We start from the raw sequence: 16,642 nt of genomic DNA, 5'->3' as shown, positions 1-16,642 counted from the left end.
CAGTCCCAAACAAGAGGGCATTTGTGGGCCTCCTCCTTGACATGGGGATCAAAGCGGTTGATTTATTCGCAATCCTGGCTCCGGGGGACCCTCCTGCGTATTATGATGTCAGTTTCGTCTCACAGCATGGCCTTGATTTCTTTTTAGAGGAGAGACTGAAGCACACCATAAATAACAAGTGGCACGGGTTCACAGTAATTCCTTTATCCAGACAGTCTCTGTATAAAAAAGCCCATGTTGTGGTGACGAATGAAAGCATCCCTGTACGGGATGTTGTCGCGTGGGTCCAGTATTTCTCAGACATTATGTCCCCTCCACAGCGGGTCCTTGATGATCTGGGTATTTGGTGGGGGGAATATGAGGTGGCCATCAAGCTCCGAATTAAAGAAGGGGCGGTCACCCATATTCCCCGATCCTCTTTAATTGGTAAGGATCGAATCACCGTTTACTACCCGGGTCAGCCAAGGACCTGCAACCGCTGTGGTAGGAGGGGGCATCTTGCCAGCAGCTGCCCTGACCCAAGGTGCAGCCTATGCCAGGAGTTCGGGCATTCTGCAAAAGAATGTAAAACAATCAAATGCAACTTTTGCTTTGAGATAGGTCATCCCTACACGGAGTGCCCGAACTCCTGGTGGCATATGCCCTTGGAGTTAAGGAAGGCCGTGCTGGTCTCTATGGAGGAAGAAGCCCGGTCATCTGTTTCTCCCAATGTCCCTGTCCAGTCTGTTTCCCATGTGTCCCCTCTTGAGCCAGAAACCGTGTCCCTTTCTTCTGTGTCTCCTTCTTCCGACATTCAGACTGGTGCGGCCCCTGCGAAGACTGGACCTGGGCGGCAGTATCACGTCAGGGATGCGGCGGGAGGGGCTACGGACCCTCCTTCCACTGGGCAACAGCCTAAAACTCAGAGGGGGTCTAGGGGTAGGGGTGCTAGACAGCCCATACCTTCTAACTCCTCTAAACCAATTTTTTCCCCTTCTTCCCATCCTAACACCCGTTCACACTCCCTTCCCAGATCCCTTCCCTCTTCCCAGCCCACCCTTCCCCCTCTCCCCCAGCCCAATCCTCAGCCTATCCCCTCCTCTTCCCTTCCTACCAAAGATGATTTTCAGCCTCCCTCCAGGGTGTCCCTTGATTCTCGGGCCGAGGATTCTCGGTCCCGGGATGATAGGGAGGAAAGGCTGAAGAATGTAAAAAAGAAAAGAACTAAGTCAGTGGATGACATGAGATCTCTGGCGAGAGCTGAGGCTTCTCGCAAGAGATCTGACATTAAATTGTCAAACAGGTTTGAAGCCCTGGAAGGGGCGACTTTCTCCTCTGAGGAGGAAGACATGGAAGTTAGTGGATCAGTGCCTGACCAAGGGGGTACTGTCCAGGAGTGTTAATGTTCTTTGTTTACTGTTAATGTTGTGCTTTTATTTTTTTTTCTGTATTTGTCTAGGGAAGACAAAGGGAAGCCTTAATTACTCTGATGGCTGCTCCCCCACCACTTATGCTGGCAACGATCAACGTTGCCAGCATCAAAAACCCCAGGGCTCGAAGTTTGGCTTTCTCAATTCTGGCTAGCTTTGATGCTGATATTTTTTTCCTGCAAGAGACTAGGCTCACCTCTGTGGCTGACCTTTGGTTGGCTGAGAGGGACTGGAGGTCTGGTCTGAGTTACTGGTCCCTTGCGGGAGAGCCTGGTAGTGGTGTGGCAGTTCTCTTTAGAACTGATATGGTAACATGCCGGCGAGTAATTGAGGTAGAGATGGGGAGGTGTTTGGTCTTGGACGTCTGTGTGGGGAGGCAAGACCTCCGGCTTATTAACATCTATGCCGACCCGAGGTCCTGTGGGGCGAGGAAACGCCTCTTCACACAGATCAGGCCTTTCCTTTTTTGTGCCTACCCTGTGATCCTAGGTGGTGATTTTAACACCATCACTAGGGCTAGGGACAGGTCAAGTACCTGGGATCAGGTAGGCACTGATGGTAGGTACTTAGTTAGATTGGTTAGTGAGGCTGATTTGGTGGATGTGCACATTCGTCATTCACCAAATCTCACGGGGTTCACCTTTACTAGAGGTAGTCATAAGAGTAGGATAGATAGGTTTTTTGTTTCCGAGAATGTCACTACCTCGACCCCTGGGTTGCTGGCGGTGGAATTCTCTGATCACCTTATTCTGTCGGTGTGTTTGAATGCTTCAGATGCTCCTCCCAGAGGTAGGGGTATTTGGAGGATGAATTCGTCCCTGCTGCTGGAAGGAAGGGTAAGACAATCCTTCGAGGAATTTTTTCATGCACAGGTTTCCATCCTGGACTGATTCAACAGTAGGTCTGAGTGGTGGGAGCTAGTCAAGAAGCGTGTGATTAAATTTTTCAAGGGTCTAGCATTAAGTAGAAGTATTGATAAGAACATTGCTTACCAGCAATTAAGGGAGAGGTTAAACATTCTCGTTTCTGAGGGTGGAGATCCGGGGGAGATCTCTGAGGTCAAACTTCGCCTCAAGCAACAGCAGTATGATCGGCTGGCTTCTTTGGTTTTGGAGAGGGATCATGGGAAATACCACTCACCTGACCCTTACCAGAGCTACAAACAAAGTTCAGCGCTTAAGACGGTCAATGGTCTCAGGGATAGATCGGGGTCTTTGGCAAAGTCCAGGTCAGAGATCCTATCTATCGCTAGAGAGTTTTACGCTGACCTGCTTGGAGAGAAGCCACTTGACCAAACGAGAATGGAGAACTTCTTGGCTTCCACACCTGGTCTGGGAAATGTAAATGTTTCTGCTACAGATTTGACAGGAGAGATTACTGCAGAAGAAGTCGCGAAGGCCATTGGTGGTCTCGCACCAAAAAAAACCCCGGGTCCGAATGGGTTGACGGCCGAATTTTACAAGGCTTTCATATCTATCTTGGCCCCTCAATTGGCTGGTGTTTTTAACGACTGCCTTGCTGAGGGCCAGTTACCGCCCTCCATGAGGCAATCTGCAGTTATCCTCTTGTCAAAAGGTCGTGATCCTGAGATGATTGAGAATTGGCGTCCCATCAGCCTTCTCAACATCGACAGGAAGATCCTGGCAAAAGTTTTATTCTGGCGTCTGTCCCAGGTAACGGATGTACTTTCCTGCCATCAGCACTGTTCTGTTTCGGGTAGGAGCACACTCTCAGCACTATTGGCTGTCCGGGAAGTCCTGGAACGGTGCAGGGCTGAAGGTTGGGGAAAGTACCTGCTGACTTTGGACCAGTCAAAGGCTTTTGATCGAGTCAATCACAAGTATCTATGGCGTTTGCTTTGCGTTTATGGTTTGCCGGGTGGGTTTGTTAATTGGCTGCAGACATTGTACAAAGGGGCTGAAAGTTTCATGCTCATCAATGGATGGATCGGCCAGCCTTTTGAGGTGAGTTCTGGGGTCCGCCAGGGTTGCCCTTTGAGTTCTCTACTATATGTGTTTGCCATTGACCCCTTCGTAAGGAGGCTAGATGGCGGCACGCTTAGTGGGGTTCCGGTGGGCGTCCCTGGTGTCTTGCCTCTAAAGGTGTTGGCGTATGCTGACGATGTTACTGTAGTGATCTCAGGGGCAGAGGAGGCGTTGGTGGCTGCCGAAGAGATCACTCAGTACTCGTTGGCATCAGGTTCAATGATCAATCCAGATAAATGTGAAACTTTCTGGATGGGAAAGGATGGAGAATCCTTTGAACTTCCTGGTTCCTTCCCTGTGCCTCAACCCGAAATAAAAATCCTTGGCATCAGATTCGGCCCAGGCGATTATGGCCTGCGAAATTGGGAAAGCAAACTAAAGGATGTCAGTGCAAAAGTAGAACGTTGGAAGAGTTGGAGTTTAACTCTTAGAGAAAGGGTTGACTTGATCAAAACCTATCTGGTTCCTATCATGTTATACGTCAGCTACGTTACAATTTTGCCAGCATCCCTGTATACCAGAATCAATGGCTTGTTCTTCCAGATGCTCTGGGGGAACAAGCTGAACCATGTACGCAGGAACATTACTTTCAGAACTAGGCGGGAGGGTGGCCTAGGGATGGTCAACCCGATTGTCTTTTTCTCTCTGATTTTCATTAAGTACAATGTTGGTAACATGCTTGCAGAGAGCCCGCCTAGTTGGGTTAGTATTTTTCAGGCTTGGTGTGAGCCTTTCCTTACGAGTTGGAAGAGCGGTGGCCCAGTGAAAAATTTGAGAGCACGCCATGGCTATCTTCCGACCTACATTATACCTTGTATGAAGAAATTATTGCAGTGGGGATTGATGGTGGAAGATATCAGATTGGTCGAGAGGAAAGCCCTTTTGGCTCGAGTGATAGATTCTTACTATCATGACACACTGGCCTTGAGGGATTGCCCAGGCACAATTTTGGAGGAGGGGTTACGAGTGCTTAACTCGCCGCGAATTCCGAATAAATTGTGGGACATCGCCTGGCTTACTTTTCAGGGCAAGCTTTATGTTGGGGGGAACATGAAGTGCAGGAGTGTGGTGGAGCGTGTTTGTCCTCGACAAGGATGCGGTGTTGAGGAGAGCATGGACCACTTCCTGGTGTCATGTCCCTTTAATATAGAGGTGTATAAACAGGTGGGTAGGGCCCTCAATATCCCATTTCTGGAGCATCTCAGTTATGATGAGTGGGCATATGGAGCCTTCAACCAACGCCAGGGTTATGATTTGTGCACTTTATATATAGTCAGTTTAGTGGTTAGGCGATGCACTTGGTTAGCACGGTGTGATTTAGCTATTAGACAGAAAATCTTGCCTGTCCAGGTGGTGGTGAGCAACATACTCGGTGAGGTTGGGCAAATTCGGTACTTAGAGAGGCGTAAACTGGGAAGAGGAGCTTGGGCTCTGGCGTGGCAGAACATCAAGCCTCCTTGACCTGGTAGAGTCTCTCTTGGTGATGGGTCTTTTCTGTCTCTTACTCTTCCACTGTAGATTTTGATCTTTTTTATACTCATTTTTTGAAGATAGGCCGCAAACACAAGGGAGTTGTCCCTTTGTGTTCCTGTATATATGTGTTTTGGTTGAGGTTTTTATTATTTTCCTTTTATTTCTTCTTTGCACTGTCCTGTAATTTATTTTTTGTGTCCCGTTTCTTTGTTTGTCTTTAGTCTTCAGTGTTCATTTCTCAAATTCTGGACATAAAAGCTCCATAATTGCCATATAAGTGGTCTGAATGTAGTTTATGTTGGTGGTTTTAGTTGTATGACTGTTGTAATGTAGGTGTTGTCAGTGTAGTTTTTGTGGTGGTTTATGTTATCTGTTAAAGTCTTGTTAGTATGAGTGTGAGTGCATGAGTACCCCCTTGGCAGATTATCTATGTTCCTTATGGTATAATTTGTTTATTTCTTATGCTGAGGCATTTCCTTGTGTTGTGGCATACTGATGTGCATACTTTTATTATTTATTTATGTGTATGCTTATGTATTTTTGATTATTTTTAATAAAATATCACAATCTAATCCATGTCATATGTATGGCAACTGGGACATTATATTAAAGGGGGACTCTATGCAAAGTTTTACTGGGTAGCAGTGTTTCTTAATTACAATGCTGCTAAGTTCATGTACATTTGGCCCTGTCCATGATACATCATGACCACGCCCACCTTCCGGTGCATGGTCATGTTCCTTTTTTCACCGCAGTAATGGGATGTGTGGGCCCCAGGTTGAAATTTCTCTGGTGGGCCCCCAGGGTCCCAGTCCGACCCTGGTTCTAGTGCCTGCTGTGTTATGTGAATGAGCCCCACCAAGAGAAGAAGATGCCTTAGCGGAGGCAGTATATTTCCTGATGGATGTTTTATGCTTTCAGAGCTTATAATATTGTTCTTAATTCAGAGTTAAGCCTCATGCATGCATGCGGTAAGGACTGCTGCCCACAAGGATTAGGACTCGATACTTTGGGTGACAGTTTGGGGTTGAGTTCTGTACAGATGCATCACTAGCCTAGAGGCTAGCGACAAGTCAGCAACTATGAACCAAGGAAAATAGGGGCGATGCATGGAACATGACAGAACAGGTTGCAGCAGGCAGAGTAAGTAGTAGAACTAAGCGCTTGGGGTTCGGTCAGCTGTCACTAAAGATTGGGCATGCTCCTGTACACACACTATATTCTCACCCCATGCGGTCCTTATCGGCCACCCCAACCAAGTTTAATACTGAATGTGTACATAGCTTTGTTCAGCTCCAGTGTGACTGGGTGCAGGGAAGCACCTGTGTTACTGTGCACTCTGGAAGAGGCAGGCCCTGCTGTTTAAATAGAAATATGGTACACATCCTTTTTCTGAAAAGCAAGCTACTAGCAGTTTTGTATGAATTTTAAGAAAGCGTGAGGTGATATGTTTTTATTAAGGCAAGAGTAATAGCCCTTGTGACAGCTACCACCATATGACTATGGCACAAACTTGGATTTTGGTATAGGAACTGTTATAGGAATCTGTAGTCATGAAATTAATAACGTTTAGAGTGGGTAACTATACATATGATTACAATTATCTACGCGTGATTACAATTATTGCATGTGATTACAATTATCCTAGTCCCACCATAAAATGCATGGTGAAGTGGATAGCACTCTCACTTTGTAGTGCTGGGTCCCCAGTTTGAGCCCCAGCCAGCCGTAGTGGCGTGGCAAACTAAGGGATCTGGCCATTACATGTACATCTGCTTCATCCACTGAGGCTTGAGGAGGCTTTTGCTAATTTTTGTCAACGTGACCGCCATGTACTTCAATGATTTTAATTGGAGCTTTGGTTGTCCTGTGGATAGGAAATACATTGATAAAAATATCATAACGCTCCTGTTTAATCTGTCCATACCGGTGAAATTTACTCACTTCTTTTTTTTCTGTCTGGACAGGATGTGAGAGACGTTTCCAAACATGGTGACACAGATCCTGTTAAAAACCTAAAATTCACATGAACACCTTTCCACACTATGGAACACTGACATTCCTTTTTTTTTGCTCTCAGAGTTGGGCTGTGAGTTCGCTCCCTTCCTGATTTCAAAGGATTTGTTTTAAAGTATTTTAGACATATTTTCTACAGGAAGTTTGATTAAAATGACTGAATTCGCTAAGGGAGTGTTCTAAGCAGTTTCTATCAAGCGTTAATGAATCAAATGCTGTACTTTCTATGATAAAATTAGAAGCATCTACATTTGGGAGCCTATTTCTTTACAATCAGTGGCATAATTACAGCCTGCAGAACCATGGGGGGCCCATACTTCTTCCCCTCCCTTCCTCTAATGCAGTGGTCCACACTTCAGAGCACATTTTATTGGGGTGGGGCATTGTGTCCATTCTTGTTATATGACACCTGTCAGATGTGTCCTCTAGCCGTGGGGATGACCACACTGGGAGAGGTAAGGGGGTATGAAAAAAGTGGGGGCGAGACAAAGTTTTGTTGGGTGCCTCCATGATTTATAGAAGAAAGAATAGTCCGCACATGTCCACTTATCTGGTGACTTTATTTAGGACGTATCCAGCAACATATAGCCGACATGTTTCGGACCCAACGGTCCTTACTCATGGCTAAAGATTAAAACACTGCACGTCAACTATACAGGATCTTCTCAAAAAATTAGCATATTGTGATAAAGTTCATTATTTTCTGTAATGTACTGATAAACACTAGACTTTCATATATTTTAGATTCAAATACACATAACTAAAGTAGTTCAAGCCTTTTATTGTTTTAATATTGATGATTTTGGCATACAGCTCATGAAAACCCAAATTTCCTATCTCAAAAAATTAGCATATTTCATCCGACCAATAAAAGAAAAGTGTTTTTAAAACAAAAAAAGTCAACCTTCAAAAAATTATGTTCAGTTATGCACTCAATACTTGGTCGGGAATCCTTTTGCAGAAATGACTGCTTCAATGCGGCATGGCATGGAGGCAATCAGCCTGTGGCACTGCTCAGGTGTTATGGAGGCCCAGGGTGCTTCGATAGCGGCCTTAAGCTCATCCAGAGTGTTGGGTCTTGCGTCTCTCAACTTTCTCTTCACAATATCCCACAGATTCTCTATGGGGTTCTGGTCAGGAGAGTTGGCAGGCCAATTGAGCACAGTAATACCATGGTCAGTAAACCATTTACCAGTGGTTTTGGCACTGTGAGCAGGTGCCAGGTCGTGCTGAAAAATGAAATCTTCATCTCCATAAAGCTTTTCAACAGATGGAAGCATGAACCCACTTTTGAACCAGAAACAGCGGCAGAAGCGCCTGACCTGGGCTACAGAGAAGCAGCACTGGACTGTTGCTCAGTGGTCCAAAGTACTTTTTTTGGATGAAAGCAACTTTTACATGTCATTCGGAAATCAAGGTGCCAGAGTCTGGAGGAAGACTGGGGAGAGGGAAATGCCAAAATGCCTGAAGTCCAGTGTCAAGTACCCACAGTCAGTGGTGGTCTGGGGTGCCATGTCAGCTGCTGGTGTTGGTCCACTGTGTTTTATCAAGGGCAGGGTCAATGCAGCTAGCTATCAGGAGATTTTGGAGCACTTCATGCTTCCATCTGCTGAAAAGCTTTATGGAGATGAAGATTTCATTTTTCAGCACGACCTGGCACCTGCTCAAAGTGCCAAAACCACTGGTAAATGATTTACTGACCATGGTATTACTGTGCTCAATTGGCCTGCCAACTCTCCTAACCAGAACCCCATAGAGAATCTGTGGGATATTGTGAAGAGAAAGTTGAGAGACGCAAGACCCAACACTCTGGATGAGCTTAAGGCCGCTATCGAAGCACCCTGGGCCTCCATAATACCTGAGCAGTGCCACAGGCTGATTGCCTCCATGCCATGCCGCATTGAAGCAGTCATTTCTGCAAAAGGATTCCCGACCAAGTATTGAGTACATAACTGAACATAATTATTTGAAGGCTGACTTTTGTTGTTTTAAAAACACTTTTCTTTTATTGGTCGGATGAAATATGATAATTTTTTGAGATAGGAAATTTGAGTTTTCATGAGCTGTATGCCAAAATCATCAATATTAAAACAATAAAAGGCTTGAACTACTTCAGTTGTGTGTATTTGAATCTAAAATATATGAAAGTCTAATGTTTATCAGTACATTACAGAAAATAATGAACTTTATCACAATATGCTAATTTTTTGAGAAGATCCTGTATATACAATATGCACATTGCTCCACCCTAAAAGAGGGGATGGACAAATGGGGGCAGATCCCTCCAACTCCACCGGTGGTAGAGATAGAAAAACACCCCTATGTTACATATTACAAACAATCTCACAGGATTGATGAAACGAACATAATAGTACACATACAATTTAAAATTATATATAGAAAAAACAGCATTAAAAAATTAGGGCTCATTACATAAAAGAAACATTATACATGAATTATCATCATATGTTTCCTTATTTTTATCCTGCTATAACCACAGGAACCACAACAAAGAAAGCAACAAACCAACTAAGACACCTATGCAGAGAGGAAGAGGAATAATGCAGACAACACTTAATTGGTAACAAGGGCCAAGACCCAGCGTGAATTCAAACCCAAAGGTGCCCTGGTGCCCAGCTTGAATATCCACATAGCTTCTAGAGCCAGTAAGCGCGCATAGTGGTCACCTCCTCTCTGTGAAAAATGTACACGTTCTAAACCATGCAATACAAAAGACGACATGTCACCATGGTGTACATGAAGAAAATGTTTGGCCACATTAGATATATTGTAGCTAAGCCAGGAGGGACCCCTATAGTGCTCACTGATTCTAGATCTAAGCGGTCTTGCGGTGCAACCAACATATTGGAGCGCACACGCCCTACATGTGACCAGGTATACCACATATGTGGAGCCACAATTAATAAATTGACTGATAGGGAAAGTGCGCCCATTGGAGGTAAAAACCGCAACACATGTCTTTTCATGAACCCCACAATAATTACATGTGGAAACCCCACATTTGTAGGAGCCCACTAAATTAAGCCAAGTACGGGCACTAGGTTTACTCTCAAAGAAACTGGTCGAGAGTGTACGGGCTAGCTAAATAAAGTCACCAGATAAGTGGACATGTGCGGACCATTCTTTCTTCAATTTGACTTGTGGATTCAGGCTTCCAGGTCCTAGCACTGCCCAGCATTGGGGGTTGAGCGGTATCTATTTCTACCTCCATGATTTATAGTTGTACGCCTTTGTAAAATGTGTAAGCCAAGGAACTGAGAACATTATTTATGTTAGTGTAGACAATCTCTCAGTTACTGTTTCCTAGAAGACAAATATTAAAGAGTTAGCTTGTGGTGCTTGGGGGAGGAGTGCGCGTGTTATCTCTCTGGACACCTTTCCATCGCACGTGCCATCCCGCCAAACATGCATGCCATACAATCAGCGTCATGGCCAATTGCTGCAGCTAATCATAGTCGACAGAAGGGGGTGTGTCATAGGCAGTCATACAACGGACTGTTTGAAAAGTATCATTATAGATTGTGCAACATCATTGGTTACAAAGTAAAGATTACAGTATTTATTATAAGGATGCATTAAAAGCAAAGATCAGAAGACAGAAAGGCCAATGTTGGACTTTTATCTACTCACCTTCACTTGAATCTTGCTGTGTCATGCTGTGTTTCTTTAAAGCGGATCCAAGATGAAAAACTAAGTATAGCAAATAACGTTTATATATATCTTATCTAAAGTTTAGATTGTTTACACATTAAATCTAGCTGCAAACAACTTCGACAGTATATGATTATTTCGTCCTGTGACACAATGAAAGCAGCCATATTCTGCTTGTCATCATTACACAGGCAAACTGCTCTGCATCTCCACCCTTCAGCCTGTGAAAGCTCTACTCCGCTCTCCTCCATTCTCCTCCCCTCTCCGCCTTCTTGCCTCTGAAATCTCATGCATGCTTCAGCAAAAGCCTCCTCCTCTCCAGGCTGAGCACATGCAGCATGGGACTCAGAATGCCTAGGTGCTGAAGGAGCTGGGGGCATGGATACATTCATTTACATGCAATTAGGTAATAAATAAAATTTTAAAAAAAGCATTTGGGGGGAAGACTGCCCAATAAACTATATGCAAGGGGCAGAAAAATGAAAAAAGGAAGGCAGCAAACGTTTGTCTCAGATCCATATTAATATAAAAAAATATATGCAGAAGGAATGATACTGCAGAATAGGGTGGAGTCAGTCATCATTCAACTAGCCACTGATCTCGCCAAGTTTTCTTTTCTAAATGGTGATGGGCAAGTGTCAGAAGGGCCAGTCCTTTGTTTTGTGTCACCCAGTATCTACCAAGCACTTCCTATTAAACATTGCTTTTATATTCTAAGCAGCCAAAGTTACCCTTTCTTGCAGATGTTAGAAATCGTGTGAAGATGTAAACTGTGGGTCATTATTGTGTTTCTCCTGGGAAATAGCGGTCAGGACTCAGGAGGTGGAAAGAGAATATTCATATTCTCTTATTGTCCAGACAGATCAGCTCCAGCCCTGAATTATACCTTGACTCATCCCTGCATTGAAACTTGCTCTGTCACAGGCTGACCAGAGGCAGAGCTTTCTCCGATCTCAGAATAAACTAGTTGGAAGCAGTTTTCCCTGCTTACATCATTAAGTGTGGCTTGCTAAAAGCTCAGTCCCTTCGAAGCTGCTCTTAGATTACGTTCACAGATCTCTCTTCACACCACTTTTGAAACTTCTGAAGAGCTTAGGTCAAAGTAACTGTTCATACCTTCTTTTTTTCCCCAAAAGCTCAGAACTTCTGTAAAGACATGTTTGCATAAAGCACATGAACATAGAGCGCTTTGTCAACATCATAGGTTTCTCCTAGCCCTTTTTAAAAAAAATAACATCTTTCACTCAGTTCATAACGTCTGCTTTAGAAAGATGAAGACAAAGACATACATCGGTACTAGGCAAAGAAGGGCAATCAAGATACAGATAATCAAACAAAAAGGTAAAAATATGCCCCATAGTTAAACCATACCTTCTTCTGCTTGAAGCAGGTTGATATTCAGACCTCAGATCAGGACCTAATACCTTTCATCGTCTATGTGAAAAAGCAGGAAGCTCTGGGTTGATAAGTGGCTCCAATCCAATGTGTATGAGCAGCAGTAAACATCTAGTTTGTAAAATTAATTTTCATAATTGTTCCTTCTAGTTCTTTCATTTGATGTAAAGGTTACATTATCATGCAACTACCAAGCCTTTTAATTGGTGTTTCAATATATAATAAGCATAGGTTCTGTCTGCAGTTTTTTTGAGGGGTGGGGAGTAATTAATTCTTTGACTTGAGAGCAGCTCAGTGTTTTTTGTCCTGAAAAGAATGTGCATCTGTTGTTTAGTATACACAGAGGAAATCAATGACTCCAGTACCTGAACAGGTCTCGTTGTCTTATATAAGAGAGAACAGAGGCGCCAAAAGGATAAAAGGGGTTTTAAAGGAGCTTAAAAGCCCAAAATTTGGTAATTAGAGGAGGCAGTGGTGGACTTACCTCCTCCAAGCAGACACAACACGACTGTACATTCAGTCTATTTATTAACGAACTCCAGATAAAACAAAGCAACGCGTTTCACGGGTCAGTGCCCGCTTCCTCAGGCAATAGAAAAAGGAGTTACAGCTGCAAATGACAGAGATCAGAGGGTATATTGTTTCTGCTATGATACATCCTACATTTAAAGCTTCGATCAATGAGTGACAAACATGTGCAACATAATATGGTATATTGGCAGTAAAGGTACAGTATTTTGTATTATAGAATTGTTATGTTGGTGGGTTGTGTTGGTGGGGGGGGGGGGGGGAGAATGGGAGAGGAGGAGAACCACACAGGGGTGGGGGATGGGGTAAAATAGACTGAATGTACAGTCGTGTTGTGTCTGCTTGGAGGGGGTAAGTCCACCACTGCCTCCTCTAATTACCAAATTTTTGGCTTTTAAGCTCCTTTAAAACCCCTTTTATCCTTTTGGCGCCTCTGTTCTCTCTTATATAATATTGTATCCACCCTGGGTGGAGGGTTGCACCCTTTTCTACTATCTACAAAGAGCGACTTCTTATTCCTGAGTGGGGTCAGGATAATCTCCCCACCTGCCTTTACAGTGGTTGCCTATTGGTGACCCATGCTTGTGAGTATAACAACTATTACTCTTTGTCATTATCTCCTTTGTCAATACATACTACACTATTGGGGCTCTTGGTGTTCCTCTGCTTATCTCGTTTGCAGGTCTCGTTGTCTGTGTCCTTGATCATATTTTCTACCTTGACCTTCTTAAAGCTGAGCTTTGGAAGGCTTTGAGTTATTTTTAATTAGAAAGGCATACATGGCAAGCCTTAAATAAATGAAAACAGGTTTTAGGTGAAGACAGTGGTTCCACAGGGAGACCACAAGCATCCATACTCTTTCCAGGTGTACAAGACCCTGGAATGTTCATGGTACAACTCAGTCTTTTGTTGGATGAAAGGTAGGGCAAGAACAGCAAAAGAGTTGGAAATGACATATTCTGGTGATGGAACACAATCGCCTGGAATAGTTTAGAGGGAATATTTTTTTGTTTTGTTTTGTATTTTAGCACAAACATGGAATATGATCAAGATGCATGTGTGACAGTGGCAATCATAGTCAGTGGGATGGGGATAAGGATGATGATGTTAGCATCAGTTGAAAATTAGGAGAGGTGATCACTGATGCAGGAACATCAGGAGTGGAGAACAGGTGCAAACAATTGTATAGTGTTTTTCTCTTGTTGCACTCAAAGACCTTGAAAGCTGCAGCCACTAAGGGCAAACACAATAGGCCACCCTGGAGCATCTTTCTCAATGAATAGCTAACTGGATACAGCCAGGATTCTAATGCTGGTCTCCTGTGTCAAAGGTGGTGTCTTTAACCAGTACACTATCCAGCTGCAACTGTGGAGATTAGCAACAATGATGTGAAACAAGTCAGAGGGCAAAGGGGTCACTAATACTGGAACAGAAGACAACAGTGGGTAAGAGTTGACTTAAGAAGCAGCATGCACCACAAGGGCACCACAAGGTAATGAAAGGAAAGGGGTGAGCACATCAATGCACAGTGGCATGTAGCCTGGTAAATGCCTGGTTAAAGGGAACCCGAGGTGAGAGGGATACGGAGACTGCCATATTTATTTCCTTGTAAACAATGGCAGTTGCCTGGCAGCCCTGTTAATCTTCTGGCATAAGTAGTGTCTGAGTCAAAACCTTGGAACTAGAATATGGCTAATCCAATAAAACCAGTCAGAGTACCTGATCTGCATATGCTTGTTCAGGGTCTATGGCTAAAAGTATTAGAGACACAGGATCAGGAGGACTCCCAGGCTACTGGTATTGTTTAAAAGAAAATAAATATGGAAGACCCAATATGCCTCTCACCTGGGTTCCCTTTAACGCTCAAGAAGAATTGGCACACCAAATCATTATTTATTACATACTTGACAGGAAGTAGAAAACAAAGAGGACATGCTAAGAGGACATTACAATGAGGAGTGGGCACAGTGACTTGGAGAATAGGAGTATAATGAGGGACTAAAGGCAGCAACAGAACCCAGTAAAGTCAAGAGCAGTGTATTATTATTATTATTATTAATAAAAATGTCTGACCAAGTATTTTTTTTTACTGACACTCAATGTGCTTGGCCATGCAACAGAAAATGGGTATGTGAATTTAGCAGTGGTGTAAGTGGGCCTGCTCAGCAAAACATAGGATGAAGCCCCCCTTCTACAAAAAAAATGAGTCCCAGAGAGGTCCAGACTCCTGGATTGTCTTGGCTGAGTCTATTGTTCTCCCTTTCACCCTGCCTATGTGTGACTTGATAACAATTATTGGTTGATTCTGTGCTGCCAGACAAGCACTGTGCCCAGCTTTATCAGCTGCCTGCTGCTAGTTCATAGAAGTCACCCTGGGGGCACTGTAACCATGCCAACAAGCAGCTGTGCTACACTGGGGTTCTCTAGTATGACCTGGAATGTAGGGGGTCACTGGTGCCAACTGGGAGGGCATGCTCTCTACCTCATACCCCTGGAAGTTGGCCTAACTGGTTTCTATACTTTTTACACATTTCCTTATTATTATTATTATTGATTTATAAAGCACTAAAATATTCCAACATATTTCTGTATGCTTTAGTCCATCTCACCAGCCACCATCTCTGGGGATTTAGCTGTAGAAGTGGAGAGATGACATTCAGTTGGGCATTTTGGAGCAAACCTCCTGCCACAGTTGCCAGTATATGGTATTGGATGGCTTTGCATTTCTGGGTGATGGCTAAATGGCCTCTGGGGGTGAACACCCTTCCCCCCTCTAAGTAGCATGTGCAGTGCCCCCAGTGAAAGATTATGATCTGAGTGATTGCAGTCACCGGTTGTGCTCCTCTTGGGGCTCCGTCTTACTCCTCCTGCCCCTGGCTGAATATAAATGGCATGGTGACTAAAGTGGTTAACACACGTGTCTTGCAGCACTAGAGTATCATATCTGACTCAGTCAGTAAACTGTCTACATAGTGTGTATGGTCTCCATGTGTTTGTGTGGGTCACTTTAAGTCTTCGTATTTCCTCCCACAACCCAGAAGCATGCTGGTTGGTTTATTGGTTTCTCTCAGAAATCGTACCTAAAGTTTGATAGTTTTATGACAGGCTTAGTGTATTCTATAAACTGTTGGCACTGTATGAATATGTAATATTAATTTATGGACTATACAGCGGTACATTTTCCATAATGCCACATAAGTAGTTTAGAACATCTGATTTTTAAGGAGTTAGTAAAAGAGTTTGCAAACCTCTTCTGCAATGCTCCTGTGAGTTGTAACTGTGACAAGACAACTTAGCTTTTGTTCTTTAGTATCTTGAAATGGATCACCTGCTATATCTATCCTGCTACCCGGCCAAACGTACCAGAGTTGTACTCACCAGACAGAGCTCTCTTGACTCTTTCATTCCTATGATCTACAGTTTCCTAGGTAGATGCATTTTTGTGCTGGGTCTATCATCACAGCTGGAAAGAAAATCCTCTCCCTCTCATTCCCAGAAGGTACCATTACATTTGAAAGAGTCATTTTCTGAATAAAAGAATATTTCAAGAAAGCATTTCAATAGCATGAATAAAATGAACAATCATTTCACCTCACGGATACTCTCTGGGCTGGGATACCTGACCCAGAGGCAGCCTCTGTCTGTAATTCTCTGCACAATGTTTTCTATGGAACCCTGTCAGGACAAGTTGTAGCGCTCAGCTAGATTGATTCAGTGTATTTTGTACATTTGCATACTTGCTCCCAGTGCACAGGCACTTTTTCTTATAATTATATTTGATTTTGTTGACTTGTGTTCTGTCACAGTAAAACCACTAAAGAAATAAAACTGTCATAGAAGTCATTGATTGCTGTCATAACCATGTCCATTCACTTTAACTGAATTTTTCTTTATTGACTTGTTAGATTTGAATTGGAGCTGCTTTTGAAGGAACAGAAGTTAAACTGTGGATTATGATTCAATAACGGCTTCTTTGCAGCAGAAAATCTGCAGGTAAGGGCTGCTAAAACCACTTATTTGGCTATATACAGTTTTTTACATTACATTGTTTACAGTTACTGTTGAAACAAGTCAAGTCTGATTTTCAATCCTGCCCGTGTGCACATTGCACGCCTCTTCCTATATGGAAAACGCTCTCATTACAAGCCAAACCCTTCAGCTTTA

At 43.6% G+C, this 16,642-nt stretch overlaps 1 protein-coding gene across 4 annotated transcripts in view; it reads left to right on the top strand.

The window, feature by feature from the left end:
* Positions 1-16,642, top strand: part of NEXMIF (neurite extension and migration factor) — a 596,318-nt gene that overhangs the window by 194,809 nt on the left and 384,867 nt on the right. For all 4 annotated transcript variants that reach the window (XM_068247579.1, XM_068247580.1, XM_068247581.1 and 1 more), the window contains one exon: positions 16,384-16,471. The gene's annotated coding sequence lies outside the window, so the exon portion shown is untranslated. The remainder of the gene's footprint in view (positions 1-16,383; positions 16,472-16,642) is intronic.

This window comes from Hyperolius riggenbachi, chromosome 8, assembly GCF_040937935.1.
Source record: "Hyperolius riggenbachi isolate aHypRig1 chromosome 8, aHypRig1.pri, whole genome shotgun sequence".
In the NCBI taxonomy this organism is placed as follows: domain Eukaryota; kingdom Metazoa; phylum Chordata; class Amphibia; order Anura; family Hyperoliidae; genus Hyperolius; species Hyperolius riggenbachi.
This window is presented reverse-complemented; position numbering and strand designations above follow the sequence as displayed.